Raw genomic sequence first — 17829 nt, 5'->3', positions numbered from 1 at the left:
CTCTGCTTTCCTCCTGGGGGCTGGCTGCTTCTCTCCCTGCAGCAATTTCCTCCACACAGCTAGACAAAGTGCCACTTGTAGCCCCAACCTTATGTTGTCTCAGCTGAGAACTGTCAGCAAAAGAGAACTTCTCGGTGTTCCGTTTATAGAGAAAGATTCTTCCGTTACATGCTTAGCTGTTGCCAAGGCTGAAGGTGATATGATTGGCCAAGTGTAGGTCACGTGCCCATCCCTGCAGATGGGGATAGGCTGAGATTGACAGCCTTAGGAGAACCACATGGAACAAGGAAGTGGCTTCCCAGAGGAAGGAGCAGTAGGCAGACAAAACAACATATGCCCATCTATATATTCATTTTTGTGTGTGTGTTTAAAAGAACAGGATGAGAAAGATCTAATTTGACAGCACTTGTAGGGGGAACCTTCTGGAATGTCATTGACCATAAGTAAGGTACAGCTGTTAAGAAATTGAATGCAATTGTGAGCAGTATCTACAAAACCATATTTCTATATCAGGAGAGGCAAACCTTTCCTGTAAAGAATCCTCTGTTCATACAGCACTGAAGGAGTGCCAGTGGGTGTCGATTTGTTCTACAGGGGGAATCAGGACCAATGAGCAGAGATTACAAGATATAACTGTGGCAAATATTGTAAAGTTGCAGCTGGTTTCTTCTTCTTCTCCTCCTCCTCTCCCTCCCTTTCCTCCTTCTTCTTCTTTTTTAATGGAGGTGCTGGGGACTGAACCCAGGACCTCATGCATGCTAAGCACGTGCTCTACCACTGATCTTTACCCTCATCTACCCCCCTGCAACTGGTTTCTTAAGCAAGAGGGAAGTTTTAGGAATGGCCTAAGAAGCTCACAGGAGAAATCAGGAGGATAGGAAATGGGCAGGCACTCAGGGGACCCTAGAGGCCTGGCAGCAGGGTCCCAGCATGGACGAGAGAGGAAGGAGCTGCCCCTTGACTTTGGTAGAGGGAGCCTTCAGTGAGAGGCAGGGCCTCTGGGAGGGATATTGGGGAGCCAATAAAAAGGAAGGTCTGGTGCTGGATTCCTGAAAGATCATAGAAAAATAATAGAGATTTAGTTCATAGGCTTACAGATTCCATATAAGAAAGCCTGCTAGCAGCTAAGTCCGGCAGCACTGGAATGGCAGCCTCACAAGAGATGAGCTCTGCAGGCTGTCAGGGGTGCTGGCCTGAACTTGCTGCACCTCTGCTTCCAGAGCCCTGCCATCAGAGGCCTGTGGCACTGTCTCTCCCTCACCTCAAGGCGCTGTCCTATCCTTTGTCAAAAACTATCCTTCTGAGCCTAGGGAAGCCATCTTCCAAGAGCTTCCCCGACTTCACTCTTCCTTCCTTCCTTCAGAGAATATGTTCTTTCCATGTTGTGGGCTCCCCTCCTGCCTGTCCTGATCACCTCCCTCCCCCCACTGGTCCTATAGGCGTCAGCCACCATCTGCCCGTTTGTCTCCGGACTGTGCTCTTCCCCACCCTCTTCCTTTCCCTTTCTCCCTCTCTCCAAACACAAACATACTCAGGAGTCCCCTCTCCACTCTGCCCTTTTTATAAGCCCACCTCCCAGGGTAGGAGCTACAGGTGCTAGATATTTCCCCCAGCCTCCCTGGCAGCTAGAAGGCAATCATGAGACCTAAGCTCTGTTAATCAGATACTGCTGCCCCCAAGCTTAGAATCAGGATCTACTGGTGCACAGAAGCAAAGACCAGGAGGATCTGTCTTTGGCTGAAACGCCAATTTCAGGACCGAGTTCTTGGAGCAGCAGTGTCCCCAATGCGTAAGAAATGCCAGTTTCCAGAGCCAGTGGTGTCAGGGATGCAGGACACACTGGTCTCAGTAATGTTCTTCCTCTCAGAGTTCCAAACCTGTTCCAGAGATTCTAGAAGCCCCCCAAGCAACTTTTGAATCTGTGTCTTTTCTCCTAAAATTAGCAGAGTTGATTTCTCTGAGAGCAATCAAGTGCTGTGTTTCAAACCCTGGACTGTCTCGATTCCTTCCCCCTCTCTGATCAGCTTCCTGTTTCCTTGGCAGTTTCCCAGTGCTCCTCCTCCTCTTTTTTAAACTAAGGATTCCCCATTCTTTCCTTCTCCACCCACCATTTCTGCACATGGGACGACATAGCAATGGTTACTCCTCTTTCTTTAGTGGCATTAATCTCTGTGCTCCATCCGCCTGCAGGGGCCAGGCCACCTTCTAGCTTACTGGCCATTCTCCCCTGTGCATAGCTTGCCAACAGCGCATATTTGGTGTTCATATTTACCATCTTACTCTCCCCAGCAAACCCTTGGTCCCCGCTCCCCGTACCTATTAATGGCATTTTCATCCTCTCAGTTGCAAGGTCACAATGTCAGAGTCATCTTTCAGCCTGGGTTCACACTTGCAATCACTTGGTAGGGAGATCGTATCCATCCCCTGCCCTTATCACCTTCATCGGGGATGGGGGCACACCCACAAGCATCAAGCCCCCTTCATGGCCCTGCAGAGAGCAAGCACCTGATCCAAATAACAGGTCTGCAGCCAGGGCAGGCTTGGCTGAGTTACTACACCCCAGCACTGCCCCCATGCATGAGTGCAAGGGAAGCCACTCCCCTGGCCCTGGGGGGACTGTCAGAGCTACGGGCTGATCGGACTGATCGAGACTGCTGAATGAGGGCAAAGAAAAATAACATTAAAAAAAAAATTCTTGCAGGGGTGGGGGGATAGTATAACTCAGGGGTAGAGTGTGTGCTTAGCATGCACAAGGTCCTGGATTCAATATCCAGTACCTCCAAAAAAAAAAAAAACCCAAGTACAGCTCAGTACTGTTACCTGCCCTCTTTCTCTTCTTGTCTACAATAGATGTAACCAGGGACTGTCATATAGAAAAATACATATGGACAGTTCCTTTTACATGACAGGATCTGGGCGAGCTATTTGTTTCGCTGAGTTAGTCCCATGGTCATCACCTTATGTCTCAAGGCCATACCAGCCATAGGAGAATCAAGAATATGCACTGAAAACAATAATGTATTTAGCTAGAGTTCCCACCCGGAAGCCTGGGGATGTCTGGTCACCTGGAGCCCTGTTAATGGAAAGAGGGTTCTCGAGCAGCGAACCCCAGCCTCTGTGCAGAACGGTCTCTATGCCGAGTCACGTTGCCCGACTCCTGCTTGCCTGGGGAGATTCCGGAGTCCCAGCAGGGAAACTAGCTTCAGTTCTTTACTTCCTGACAAGAGGCAAAGAGAGGTTCTGTGCCAGGACCCACGGACCACAGATCATGACCTTGACCCCCAGTTGAGCTCCTCCCTGAGAGACTACTCAGCCCCGGGACTGGCTCTCAGGTGAAGCCCCCAACTCAGACTGATATAACTGCATATCACCATATTCCACTATAACGAAGTACCGCCCACTGGGCAGCTTGTAAATGACAGACATTTATTTCTGACAGCGCTGCTATCAAGGTGCCAGGATGGTTGCGTTCTGCAGAGAATCACCTTCGTCCTTCATAAACTGCATCCTCACGTGGTGGAAGGCAGGACGGAGCTCTCTGAAGCCTCTTTTATAAGAGCTTGAATCGCGTTCATGAGCGTTCCACCCTGAGGACAGAATCACCACCCGAAGTCTTCACCTCAGTACCACCACCTTGGGGGGTTGGTTTCAACAGGTGAATTTCAGGGGGATATGAACATTCAGACCATAGCAGCCTACATCGTCTGCCCTTTCTCCACCACCGTTGCGTTTTATCTCCCAGTGCCTTTCCTGAACAGCCCGCAAGCTCTCCCTACCACCCTCCCACCCCCGCCTTCCCCCCACTCCTAGCAGAATGCCTCTGTCTCCCTCCAGAACAATCCCCCTCCCCTGGTGTTCCCACTCTTGGTGCCATCTAACAAAGAAGCAAAAATATCCCCAATTACCTTGACTACTAGATAATAAGCCATCAAATCCAGAAAGACAGTGTGATTACCATGGCAATTTGTCAGAACATGGAATTCTCTCCGTGGTCTCATCTGGCAGCCTCAGGAACGCCTGCTTTGAGAGCGCGCCCAGACTCTCATTCTGGATGCCTTGCTCCGCGAGGTTGAATGCTGAGCCCCGGGCTGCCTAGTCGTGGGCATGTCTGAAGAAATTCTTGGCCAGGCTGCGTACATTCCATCAGCCCATGGCCACCACATCAGGATACCCATCTTTTTCTGAGGCTTTGTCATTTTCATGAGAAGATGGACAATCTACCATGCACTTAGCTGAGCAGCATAAACTATGCACACTTCAGGTTTGGCCCCTAGAGAACAGAGCCTCCAATTCTGCCAGGCTGGGGAACCAGAAAATCTCCTTCATGGAGGACTGCCTAATGATTATGCACTCGCTCCATCGCTCTAGGATTCCAAATTCTTTTTTTTTTTCTTTGCATTCTAGCCAATTTTATTAGAAAACAGCTAACTTCAAGAGTATTGCTCCAGCCCCTCACAGAGTTGCTTTTTCTGAATTGCACTCGGGTGTCAGAGCGGTGGCTTTGCTGAGGCTCTCTGCAAGCAACAGCCTAACTTGGTTAAATCTGTGAAGGGAGGTGCCCTGGTCCACACTTCACCCATTATCCCCTTGTGAAAGACCATGGGAGAAATCTGTCTCAGTCTTTAATTAACAACTTGTCTTGCTTTTTATATTTTGGACAGTGAAGATTCTGTGTTGCTGTTTTTTTCTTTTTTTCTTGCTTCTTCAGCTGCTATAAAGCACAGAGCCAAATGTGTGGCCTACTTTTGTGTATTATCATTTCACAGCTTTATTCTATTTTATATTCTTGTCCTTGCTCTGATTTCCTCTTTGAGTGACTTGATCCTCTTCTGTTATGTGCATTCTGGAAGCCCACTTAAATCCTTTTCTAAGTGTTTGAAAATTGTTTTTAATTCTCCAGAATTCATGTAAAATGAGGACTTTTTAATTCCATGAGACTTGCAGGAATATGTAATGTAAAACTACACAGATCTTACATAGACATATAAGATACAGAAGAGATTTTAAATACCTTAATTAGAAATCAGTATCTAAATATGCATAAATTCTTTTTCAGTTGGGGATGGGTGTTAATAAACCACAAATAGAAGGGTTTTACAGAAATAGTTTGTGTCTCCATTCTTTGCATGATAGGTGACATTATTTTTGTTTATTGGATCTTTTTAATTTTTTCCCTTCATTATATTTTTTAAAATTTTATTTTTTATTTTGGGAGACATAATTGGGGGTTCTTTTTTGGATGGAGGGACTGGGGACTGAACCCAGGACTTTGTGCATGCTAGGCATGCACTGTACCACTGAGCCGTACTACCCTCCCATCCCCCAAGCTGCTGTTATTTTAAAGTGTTCAAGTGAAGGCAGGGTTGTCACATAAACAGTCATCCCTTCCACCTGTGTGGTCGTCAGCTAGCAGTAACATCATAGGGCAGTTTGATTGATATAATCAGCATCATTTTCCAATGCAGGATTCGGGATACTCAGCTTTGAAATATCGTTATTGGACAAAAGACGTGATTTGAGAAATCTTTCAACAGTTGACATCTTTGAATGGAATGAAGACAGGCTGGTAACAGGGACCTCAGCATCCCAGGCCGTGACAGAGCTGCTAAATTCCAGTGGAATTCAATCCCATGCACGTTACTGAGAGCTTACTGCGTGCCCAGCGCTGTGCTCAAGGAAGGAAACCTAAAAGACCCAGGTCCTACAGTGGCCCAGCTGGGCTGAGGGCAGGACATGTGAAGGACTCAAGTCTCAACCTCCAAGCTCATTTAAAGTTCCAGGGTTCCAGGGATATAATTAGGTCAAAATTAAGTGTTTATCAAAGACAGGAGTAATCTGTTCATATTCGGTGAAGAGGGAAAAACCGAGGAGAGAAGGGGGCTGAAAATGCGGTAAGTGAGACTTCACACACAGTCAGACGTCTCAGCCTTGGGAGCCAGAGGGCTGCCCGTTTTCTGAGCCTGGAGAGAAGGAGAAAGTGAGGATGTGAAAGGCAACTGAGTGGCAGTGACAAATCAGCTGCAGATCTGCAAGCCGCTGACGTCGTCCCACATCCCATCGTGCCTTCTTTTCAGAACCCTGGGAACTGGCAGCCATGCCCCAAATAACAGTACTAGCCAGAAGCCAGGCTAAACCTCGACCCTCTGGATAAGCATGTCACACGCCATAGATAAGACAGTGCCTTCTGCCAATAGGTAAGACATGGCTAAGACCTTGTAAGATAAAATGTCAACAATTATCGCAGGAGTTTCCAAGCACAATAGTAGATGTTCAAAATACATTTACTGTGGATGATGCAGTTGACTCTGTTTTGTCTCAAATAGAAAACAAGATTTTAAAAAATATGAAAATGAATATACATATGTGTATGCAAGACTGGGACATTGTGCTGCACACCAGAAATTGACACATTGTAGTTGACTGTACTTCAATTGAAAAAAAAAAAAAAAGACTGTTGTTTGCAATCTTATCTAAAAGGAAACTTTCCTACATATGTAGGAAGGATTTTAACATTGACCAGGAGGAGGTCTGGCCTTTGCCCTCATCCCCTGGTGGATAATTTCTAAGCCCTTGGAATGTCCTACCCAATGAGTGTCGTGGTTTCCCTGGGAGTTTTGGCTCTCACCAGGATGTCTAACGATATGATTGATTGTGGGGGCTTTTGAGTCACGCAGTATCAGCTTAGACTCCAGAAGGTCTAGAGACTGAGGTCAGCCATGTGGACAGGTGACCGTGGAGGCCCAGTGAAGATTCTGGACACCAAGGTTTGGTGAACTTCCTGGCTGGCAATATTCCCCAAGTGCTGTCACGCATCACTGCTGGGAGGAGTTAACACTGTCCATGACTCCGTGGGGAGAGGACGGCTGGAAGACCTGAGCTGGGAGCCCTCCTGGACTCCACTCACGCATTTCTCCACTTATTTTAACCTACATCTTTTGGCTGTTATAATCTGTCACCATGAGTATGGCAGCTTTCAATGAGCTCTATGAACCCATCTAGAGAATTATCAAACCCAAGGGTAGACTTTGGGGAGTCTCAAATTTGCAATTGGTGTCCAAAGGGAAGGTGGTCTTGTAGACTGTGCTCCCTAACTTCTCACTACTTGAGATTAAACACAAGTCCACAGGCCATCAAGAAATTTCAATTAAAAAGCATAGAAAGTAGAGGAAAAGTATCTCAGCCTTCCGATCAGGGCTGAAAAGTTAAATTAGAATCTCTACTGGTGGGAGTAGGGGACGGTGAGAGTGAAATTAGATATAGCAAATCATCCTTTATGGGTCCCCAGAAATTCAGAGGCTGCTCAGATATTGGTTACTCCACATCCTTATAGTCTTAAAAGCTGAGAACACACATATAAGGTCCTAGCAAAAGTCAGTGAGTCTCCCAAGATCACACCCTTATTGACAGAGCTGCAGAATTTACTCCTTCATTTTGCTCATTCACATGGAGGAAAACAGATTACATTCTGTGAGAGCCTACCTGCCCTCACCCCAAAGATGATTCAGAAGAATACTGTCTATGATTCACAATGAAGATGTTTTCAGATATATAATTTAGATTTACAGAATGTTAAAATAGCAACAAAAATGCAACACGAGGGGAGCTGCAGATTCTGAAAGCAAAATGGCCAACATCGTCCTTCACTCCTCACCATGATGCTGAGACGCACTATGTAGTAATCCTCCGTTCTTTGGTGTGATACCTCTGTCTGCAGTGGAAGACTGGTTGGAAACTCTTCTTTAGCTCTTTCCTTTTCCTGTACAGACCCTTTGTCTTCTTAAAATGGAAAGAGGCATACATAATGTAGTGTAGAAGGACCATGATGACTTGACTCATGAAGCATTTATTGGAGGCTTGGGACTCAGATTTCATATCAGGGTAAAGAACTCTCTTACAAATTAAAATGCACTGATAATGTGATTGGCTGCTCCACCAGCTAGACTATGGAAGGCCCTTGTTGGGGACTCAAGTGTTAGTGGAGGACTGAATTAGATCAGTGGAGTCACTTAGCCATTAGGAGCGGGGGCTCTGCACTCAGACAGACCTGGGCTGAAAACCCAGCTTCCCCACCTCCCTCCAGGGTTTCCCAGGGTAGCCATCTGCCTCTGCTAACCTTAGCTTCCCAACCTGAAGGATGCGCATGGTAACAACACATACGTCGGAGAGTTGTTGTGGACAAGATGCACACGACAGACTCACAAGTCTCCCATAAATGCTAGAAGTTTTTGTTTATTTTATGCCTTTTAAAAAAACAGCAGAATCATTTCACTAAAAAAAAAAAAAATCTGATCAAGGGAGCTTAAACAAGTGAAACAGATCAATGAAACCAAGGTGACAATCCTCACTCCCTAGAAAAGTAGGGAAATCTGATAAGGTGGTTATTGCCCATCCATCTCATCTGGATGAGGATAATAGTCCCCATGAACACTTCCCACTTGGTCAGTGTATTAGATGGGACAAGTAACCACCAGCCTTCACAGGAGATAAATGCAAAAATCTCAGTATCTGAAAACAATAGAAGTCTATTTCTCACTCAGACAAAGAGGGGCTGTTCTCCCCACAATCAGTTAGAGATACAAGATCCGTTCACTCTGTGACACAGCCACCCTAAAATGGAGCTTCCAGGTCACAAGGAGAAGGGAAGGGGGAGGATTTCGTTGGCAAAAAGCACTCCCTGTGTGTTTCCCCTTTACTCTCACAATACACCAGACTCACAACACTTCTGACAGCAGACATGTAGGTTTTCTGTACATCAAGCAATTGTGCAACACCAGCTGGGTGTCCTACAGTTCGGTTCAGTTCTGACCCGGATCCTACAGGCTAAGAGTTCCGTGCCATAAGCCTGCCCCTCCTTCAGATGCCAATAGCAAGTAGCAGGTCCCCAGGTTACCTACAACTTCTGTCCGACTTGGCTACAAATTGGAGGTTCTCGTGACCTTCCTCCTTGGATTTGGTCATTTGCTAGAATGACTCACAGAACTCAGCAAAACACTTATATTAACTGGTTTATTAAAAAGGATATAATTGGGGGTGGGTAGAATAGCTCAGTAGTAGAGTATGTGCTTAGCCTGCACGAGGTCCTGGGTTCAATTCCCAGTACCTCCATTTTAAAAAACAATAATTATGGTTACTGGGGGGGGGGGGATAAATTGGGAGTTTGAGATTTGCAGATACTAACTAATATACATAAAATAGATAAACAAGAAGATCATACTGTAGAACACAGGGAACTATAGTCAATATCTTGTAGTAACTTATGGTGAAAAAGAATATGAAAATGAATATATGTATGTTCATGTGTGACTGAAGCTTTATGCTGTACACCAGACATTGACACAACATTGTAAACTGATTATACTTCAGTAAAATATATATATATATATAAAATATAACTGTATACCTCAGTAAAATATATATATATAAAATATAAAAAGATTTAAAAATTTTTTTAAATAATAATAAAAATTAAAAGGATATAGTAGAGCATATGAAGACACATAAGGTAAGGGCCAGAGGAATCCGAAGCACAGGTGTTTCTGTCCCCGTGGAGCTGGAGGGCACCACCCTTCTTGCGCGTAGATGTGTTCATCGGCCTGGAAGCTCTCAGAACCCCACACATTTTAATACAGGTTTTATCACAGAGTCACGAGAGATCACTAATCACTCTCAACCTCGCTTTCCTCCCAGGGGATGTGAGCGTAGGGTGCAAGTTCTGAGTATGACTAGAATGGCTTGGTCCTTCTGGTGACCAGCCCTCATCGGGAGCCACCCAGGGACCCACCAAGAGTCGCCCCATTAGAACAATAGACAATCCTTTCACCCGCAAAATTCCATAAGATTTAGGGGCTCTGTGTCAGGAACCAAGGTCAAAGAGCAAATATTAGAACAAAAGATGCTCCTAGTGTTCTTTTCACTTAGAAAATTACATGGATTTTTAGGAGTTCTGTGACTGGAACCAGGGACAGAGATGATAGATAGACAGACAGACAGACAGATAGACAGATATTCTATTATTTCACAGAGATGGAGGAGACATACCAGCTCTAAACATCCATGGCCGTGAAGTGACATACATCCTTTTTAGATCTGGTCACATGACCTCAACCGACCACAGAGGAAAATGCAGGAGAGCACGTGGGTGTGGGCTAAGCACTGCGTCTGATCACCTGGACCTGCACTCACAGTCCTTCCGCACTGCTCCACCTGGAGCCCTTCCTACTGTTGTCACTGGGTGAGCCCCGACTTGTCCCTAAACTCCATCCAGGCCTTTGGTCCTCCAGCCCCTGCACTGCTTCTCATAGGAGACCCTGAGCGCTCTCCCCACCCCAGCCACGTTGGCTGGTGCCTGGCGGTCAGATCTCCCTTGTAGGGTCAGGGCTGCCTCCTCTCCCTCCAGCCCACCAGGTCTGAGGCAGGAACCAGAAACATTCACTCAGCAGAAGCAGCTGAGCCCCCCGTGTGTGCCTGGCACTGGTGTAGGAACAGATGTGACAACGTGAAAAAAAAAACTCGCCCTCAAGGAGGACACAGAAGAAACCAGCAGCCAGGTGGCCTGGGTAACTCCCAGTGTGGAAGAGAACGTGAACTGGAAGGGAGACTTCTCTGAAGAAGGGACATTTGGGAGGAAGCCGAAGCTGCGCAAACATTTTGAGGACACTTGCCCCAGGCAGAGGCAATGGGGAAAGGTGGAGGGAGGAAAGGCCACAGAGGGCTGGGGACATGCAGGGAGGGCCAGGCGGGGGCTCTAAAGGGCTCCCTGCCTCCCAGCAGCCCGCCTGTGATGGCGGTGAGACCAGGGACCAGGCATTGCCATCTGGGGCAGTTACTCTCCCAGACATCACTGACCAGCCCTGAATTTCCAACCCTGCCAGTGATCTCAGTGTAATTCACAATGGGTTTCAAAATATACTAAATCACTCTTCCCTGAACAGTTAAAAGCAGAAAGGAAAGAGTGGGAAGGAGGGCAGAATCAAATTCAATATTTTGTAATAACCTGTTTGAAAAAGAATATGAAAATGAATATATGTATGTATATGGATGACTGAAACATCATGCTGTGCACTAGATATTGACACATTGTAACGGACTATGCTTCAATTTAAAAAAAAAAAAGAAAAAAAGGAAGGAGGACAGTAGGAGGGAGAAGTTTTTGTGAACAATTTTGAACTAGAGTTTTGAAAGAGCTATTCTTTTCTGGATGTTGATGCAACATATAATGCAAATTAAAATGCATCTGACACAGCTAAGCATAAGATTTAGGAACATTACCACACATTCATAGTTAGAATTGCTATTAAAAAAAATGGAAAACCTTCTATATTGACACATGTGTAGCTTGATCAGAAACTTGAAGGTGGGTGGGAAAGATCTCCAATTCTTTGGGCTTTCCCTTCAGAAAGGACTTGGAATTTGAGAACTTTTTCCTTCTATGTGTTTAAGATTCTTAATGCAGAGGAAGAAATTATTTCAACACTTCTAACACTTTAGGATTTCCTTTCTCAAGAAATGCAATTTCTTAATAAATGGGAGTCTGGATTAGTGAGGCTCTCTAGGGGCTGGGGCTCATGGAATACCCTATTTGGGGGTGGTTCTAATCACCTGTGAAGTTTTCTCAGTTTACCTGTCACTCCACCCCCTGATTCTAGTCTCATCTTCTGGAGTCTGGAACTGCGTTGATCAGTCTACTCCCTTGGGTTTCCTCGCAGCCTTTCAGCTATTTGGAAACAGTCATGTCCCATCAGTAAGTGATTCGTAACACTGGACGTGGAGCCAAGCCTTTCGTTTCAGCGATGGGGAAACTGCACCTCAGAAGCCGCACCCTGCTTGGATTCCTCTCTCCCGCAGCCTCATCCTCTGTTTGAAAATGACTGCTCCTGGATGCCTCCTTTTTCTGGTCACCTCCATGTTCTCTGGATTGTCACTGTCCCTGATTGTAAATCCCAGAACTGAACCGAGATGTGGCTTCACAGAAACTGGGTGGAAACGAATCTTCATATATAACGACTTAGACTTGATCCCGACACAGCTGCTCCAGGCAGGCGGTGCAGGTTAGTGTATGTTCTTTTTTAATCACATCACACTGTGATCTATTTAACGCCCCAATTGTTTTTCACATGAATGGCCAAGATGCTTTTCTCATATTTAAACATTTTAACCCAAACTTGACATTCACCTGGCTGGCATCTTCCTCATCGACCTGAGCCCACCTTTCCAGGCTGCCATACTGATGTGCTGAGTTTGATCTACATACCAGCTTCCCTATCAGTTCTGGATCCCGTATGTCCAGATGTAGCAAGCACATTTTCCACTTCCAGACACTGAGAAGCAAGAGCAGAGCATTCCACTCTCCCTATGACATCCGTCCAGTTTTTAATGTAATTGTTCAACCAACTCACCATGGACCTAATAGTGCTAATACTCAAGCCATATATTTCCCTACTGCACACACGAGATTTTATGAAATTACAAAAATGTTCTCTATGGGCCTTCTCTGAGGTGTTCACTGAGCACCAGGATCCGAACAAGGAGTGGGGAGAGTTTGGCATGACCTGCACTAGTGGACGCCCAGCCATCTCTGTATCCTTTCTGTAATGGTCACAAATCGTATGTTCAACGGTCAACACCCAGAGTTCTCTGGGAAGCACTGTCAGCACACCTACAGTTTCTTAGGATCTATTATATGTTCTTTAAAAAAAAAAAATGTGTGTCTGATTCTAATCTTTTTGATATTCCTACATTCCTCTATGGTTCCTTAAATATCACCCCCAAAAAGTGTTCCAAATTAAATCCAGGGAGATCTTCAGAGGGCCCAGCGGTAGATCATCTGGGTCTGGAGTCTGGGCAGTGAATGCATCTCGCTCTGCCTTAGGTGATGCTGGCGCCTAAGAGGACGAGGCCGAGGATGGTGCGGCCAAGAGAAATTCTAATTTCCATTATAACATGTGAGAGCTTCTCCAGGTGCAGAAATGGACAAAACCAAGTACTGGAGCCTTCCCCATCCCAGTGCATGTGGCTGGTCCCGACGTTTCCAGATCTACCAGCTGGGGTCCTCAGGGACTGAACTTTCCCGTGGGGCCCTGGCTCCCACAAGGGCTCAGAGGGCGTTCCCTGGACAGCAGGCCACCTCAAATTAGAATGCAAGTGATATCATGAGATATATCAGATTCAGACTGTTCCATCCTCTCAAAACTTCAAGTTCTCTGTGACCCACTGGTCAAGGCGGGTATCCTCAGGTGTCACGTTGATAAATAGCTCCAAACATCTCTGGAGGGGCTCAGGGCCCCTAGACATGAAAGGTGTGGCTAAGATGAGAAACGGGAGAGTTTTTAAAGTCCTTCAGTGGTTGCTTTGCATGAAATAAAAGCATTGGACCAAGCCCAAGAAGGACTGAAGATGTTCAGATTAATCTGCTCCCTTTTGGAGTTAGATTTGGGGGTTTTGACAACAATGGTCAACACATGACCAGAATTTTCTTAGAGGTTAGGGAACTAAGTTTGGGGGATGTGTAAAGGACTGAGATGCTGAAAAAAAGACTTAGTTCCTGAAGAGACTGATGGCTTGATGTTTTTGAGAATCTGGAACCCCATTTTCAGCTTTCTGATTTGACACCGCCTTCAACCTGGTCCCCTCTGGACACCTTGGCCAACCAAGAGTGCCAACTCAGCACCTTCTCACTGACAGGGGCTGAAGTCTGGACCTGGCTTCCCCGGAGAGACCGGCGTGGGTACTTGACTGGGGGATGTATCTGAAAAGTGGCCAGTAGAATTTATTCTAACAGCAATAATCCTTGCCTGATGGTATTCTGCATAAACCCAGGCAGCTCGTAAAGCACCCAGGACCGTGGTCTGAGACAGAAACCCATCGCCCACGGAGAAGATCTGAGGCCTAAAAGATGCTGACCCGCTGTCCACTGAGCGCCTGTACGGCCCGCCGCTCAGCAGGGGGCTGCTTTCAGTGTGAGTCTCGGCCCACAGAACACTGCCACCTTGTGTCCCCATCACTGTTTACCACTGTCTGCAGCCCCACAGGTGTCAACCAGAGCGTGAGGCTAGCACCAAGACCCAACTGCAGTGAGCAGCTGACCAGGTCCTAGCCCATCCCTCAGTCCTGCGAGAAGTAAGGGCACACCTGGGCCAGGGCAACGTGGGGAGGGGCCGGGGCTGTCCACTGAAGGCCCCAGGGAGGACGCAGCCACCGTGTTGTGATCCGTGTCCCGTCCCTCTCCCTGAACGAGCAGTGATGCGGGCACTGGTCAGGGTGAGCACGAGGCTGGGGGGAGGGCGGTACCTACACTCATATGACCCAGGGTTTGCGGTCCCCAGAGAACAGCACCCAACCTCTGAGGACCTTCGGGGCCATCTCCCTCTTGGAGGCTGGAGGAAGAGCACCTGAAATTGCTCTCCTGCCGGCAGGCCAGACAACTGGTATGCTAGGTGAAGCCTCCTGCTCCAGGGGTGCCGGCAGATACCAGCCAAATCATGGTTGGAAGCAAACCACACGGCTTTCCTCTCCCTGGCCCTGACCCCCGGGCCCTCTGCGCCCACTACAGTTATATCATGATGATCTTGGTTCCCAAACTCACCCAGAAGCCCATGAGAATACCTTCCCGGGTCTGTCCTTCTTAACCCAAGGGCCCAATAGGGCTCCGGTTTCCACTCAGAGCCCAGGAATCTGAGCCTTCAGATTTGACAAGTTCCTTTAAACAAACATGCCACCTCCCCCATCTCCCCTCCCACCTGCCACACAAGTCGGAGAAGTTGGAAGGAACAGGAGCCCCCAGCCTCAGGCCTTCTGGCTGAGTTCCCAGATGTAAACGTGAAGGCTCGCCCGGGAGCAAGACTCAAGGCAGTGAGTGACCCCAAGTACCTCTTGTGAATGGTGTTCTGTATTCAGAGTGCTCCAGGCCTTTGCTGGCTCTGGGGTCAGCTCCGGGGCCCCTGGGGCCCAGGCGATGCCCGGGAAGACTCAGGAATCCAACGTGGACAAGATACTTGCCCTGGGTCCCACAGGTTTGGGTCTCTTCACTGGAACCTGAGCTTCTCAAGGGCTGGGTGCATGTCTGATGATTCTGGTACCAATTCCAACCAGCAGTACTTTGGTGGGACAGTGGGACAGCTCTGGTGGGACAACTGGCTGGGTGTCCTACAATTCAACTCAGTTCTGACATTGTCTTCCTGAGATGATGTCAGATCCCACAGGTTAAGGGCTCAGCTACAGAAGACTGGCCCTCACTTCAGACACCAGTAACACATTCAGGTTGTCACCTGTGCTTCTGACCAACTGGCTATAATTTGGAGGTTCCACAGACCCCCTCCTCGGGTTTGACTAACTTGCTTCAGCAGCTCACAGAAGTCAGAGAAACACTTTACTTACTAGATCACCAGTTTAGCAAAAAGGATATAAGTCAGGAACAGCCAGATGCAGGAGACAGAGGGCAAGGTGCAGGGCAAGGGTGTGGAGCTTCCATGCTCTCTCCAGACGTGTCACTCTCCCCCACCACCAGGAAGCTCTCCAAACCCCATCTTTTTGGGTTTTTATGGAGGCTTCATCACATGGAAGTGGTTGGTAAAGTCATTGGCCATTGGTGACTGAGTCAGTCTCCAGCCCGTCTCCTCCCAGGGAATCAAGGTGTTAGAGATGGGTCAGTCAGCTAGTTAACAGGATTCTACTGTCTTCCTGTACCTTGTATATTTGTTGGCTTTTTAAGTCTTTCTCATTTTATACTTGAAGGCTTTTAAAATCTTATCATTTGTTATGTTCTCTCATTCTAAAGAAATAATTTATTTGGAACCAATTTTTTAAAAAAAAAATTTGAATTCCTTTTCTCGGAGAGGGCCTCCAAAACCATATAAGCGTCAGGCCCCTAGGAGCTGGCCCTGGCGCTGACTGTGGGCTTGCACTGGCAGACACTCTTCTGGGCCCCCAAGATGTGGCAGGGAGCAAAACAGACAAGCCCCCTGCCCCGTGGGTTTGCCCAGGGCCCAGGACAGTGCCAGCACTCAGCAAAACTAATGAACATCACCTAAACCCAACTGCACCCTGGAAGGAGTCAGCTCCTTAGGGAGGCCCAGGGCTGATCCCAACCACACCCAGGGGCCCTGGGACAGGTCTTCAGAACCAGCCCCCAACCCTTCAGGGTCGTGGGTCCAGGCTGGCATCAGCTGCCTCTGCCTCTGCCGGGCACACAGGCTGAGAAAGGCCTCCGTCCAGGCACGAGCTAGTGGCCCATGACCTGCACACCCCCTTGGCCTGTCCCCTGGCCTGAAATGCTTCCGCATAGGTGACTTTTTGTATTTCTTGTTTTGTTTTCTTTCAAACGCTCAACGTCTATGCTCCAAGCCTCACCACTTAACATTGCGGTGTTCTTGAGGACGCACCTGCCGCCTCGTTTATTGTTCCCTTAAGATAAGTTCCTGAAAGTAAAATCACGGAACAAGCGATGGTTGTGGCTTTGGGTTTTAATCTCCCAAATGGCCTTCAGGAAAGTTTCCGATTCCCCTGTCCCCAGCAGTGTTGGGGGGGCCCACCTTACCAGTCTCCCCAGTACTTGGGCATTCGCTTCTTAAATAGAGCCAATTTGCTACAGAAACAGTGGCAACTCCTTGTTTAAAGGGTCATGACTTTGATCTCAAATAGTGTTAAATATTTTTTTGTGTACTGGTTTATGCATTTATGTTCCTTGTGTTTCTATATATTATTTATTTTTTTAATGGAGGTACTGAGGATTGAACCCAGGACCTTGTACGCGCTAAGCATGTGCTCTACCACTGAGCTATACCCCTTCTCCCGTCTTAAAGTAGTTGTTTATACACGTCCTTCTCCTGTTTTTCTATTGGGTTTTTCTTAAGGTCAGTTTTCTGTTGTATTCGGCGGGACTGCATGGACCATTGCCCTAATCCGGGCCGTAGTCTCCCCATCCGTTGTCTGAACATGAATTTGGTGGCTGGGTTCCATCAGTCCTACCGCCTGCATCCCAGACATACGATAGACTCTGTCTTCATTGAATAGATGTATTCAGGGCACCAACTAGGGCGTGAAGGGTAGCGTGAGAACTGACCTGCGAGGAGATGAGCACTTAAGCCGGCAACCATCTCTTAGCGCAAGCGCAGAGCTGGCTCTCCCGGGGCCCTTCCCTGCCAGGCCGGCAGCTGCGCATGCGTCCTCCAGCGCCCAGGCCTAAAGTCTCCTCTGCCAAGGGGGCTCCTGCGTGGGGGGGTGAGGGGTGATGGGGGGCAGGAAGCCAGTCTTCTCTGGGCAGGACATAGAAAACCTTTCCCGGTCTGGCGCCTGCCGGCCTTTCCAGCCTCCCCTCCCGAGCCCATGCAACGCGTGCTGCGTCCAGGTCCCTGCGTGCAGACACCTTCCCGCCTTGGTGTGTTTCCCTAGCAAACTCGGGCTCGGTCGCCAGGGCTCGCTGCACGCATCGCCGCTTCCAGAAGCCTCCCTGCCGCCGCCCCACCCTCACCGGGCTCATCTCCGCGGCTCCAGGGGCCCGTCTCTGCCACCGCTCTGTGCCCACTCTGACGTCAGGAGCTGCCGCTTCCCTCCGCACTGCCCCGCGCCCGGAGCGAGGCCGGTGTGTTCCGCGGGGAGAAAGTCCGGGAGAGGCCGGCGGCTCCGGGCCTCTGCAGAGCTGGCGCTGCGGAACGAGCTTCCAGCTTCCGAAGGGCAGCTCCTCCCGCACAGGAGGGACGCCATCCTTGCTGTCAGAGGTGGTAATATTAGGGTCGTTGTTCCATCTGTATTAAAATGGAAGTGGAAGTCATCCGCATTTCCACACTGAGCAGGCAGACGACCTTCGTGGAAGATAAAGCCATTGGTTAAGGGTGA

General features: G+C 48.1%; 1 protein-coding gene across 2 annotated transcripts in view; it reads right to left on the bottom strand.

The window, feature by feature from the left end:
- LOC105075094 (centriole, cilia and spindle-associated protein-like) overlaps positions 1–17829 on the bottom strand; it is a 71162-nt gene that overhangs the window by 22546 nt on the left and 30787 nt on the right. Inside the window, exon 6 of one of the 2 annotated variants that reach the window (XR_006727556.2) lies at positions 3864–17795. The exons of the other annotated variant lie outside the window; for it this stretch is intronic. The gene's annotated coding sequence lies outside the window, so the exon portion shown is untranslated. Of the gene's footprint in view, positions 1–3863; positions 17796–17829 lie in introns of those variants that run through there. 2 annotated transcript variants of the gene reach the window in all.

The sequence above is a fragment of the Camelus bactrianus genome, chromosome 11, assembly GCF_048773025.1.
Source record: "Camelus bactrianus isolate YW-2024 breed Bactrian camel chromosome 11, ASM4877302v1, whole genome shotgun sequence".
Classification (NCBI taxonomy): Eukaryota; Metazoa; Chordata; class Mammalia; order Artiodactyla; family Camelidae; genus Camelus; species Camelus bactrianus.
Note: the sequence above shows the minus strand (reverse complement) of the source record. Positions and strands in the feature narration are given on the sequence as shown.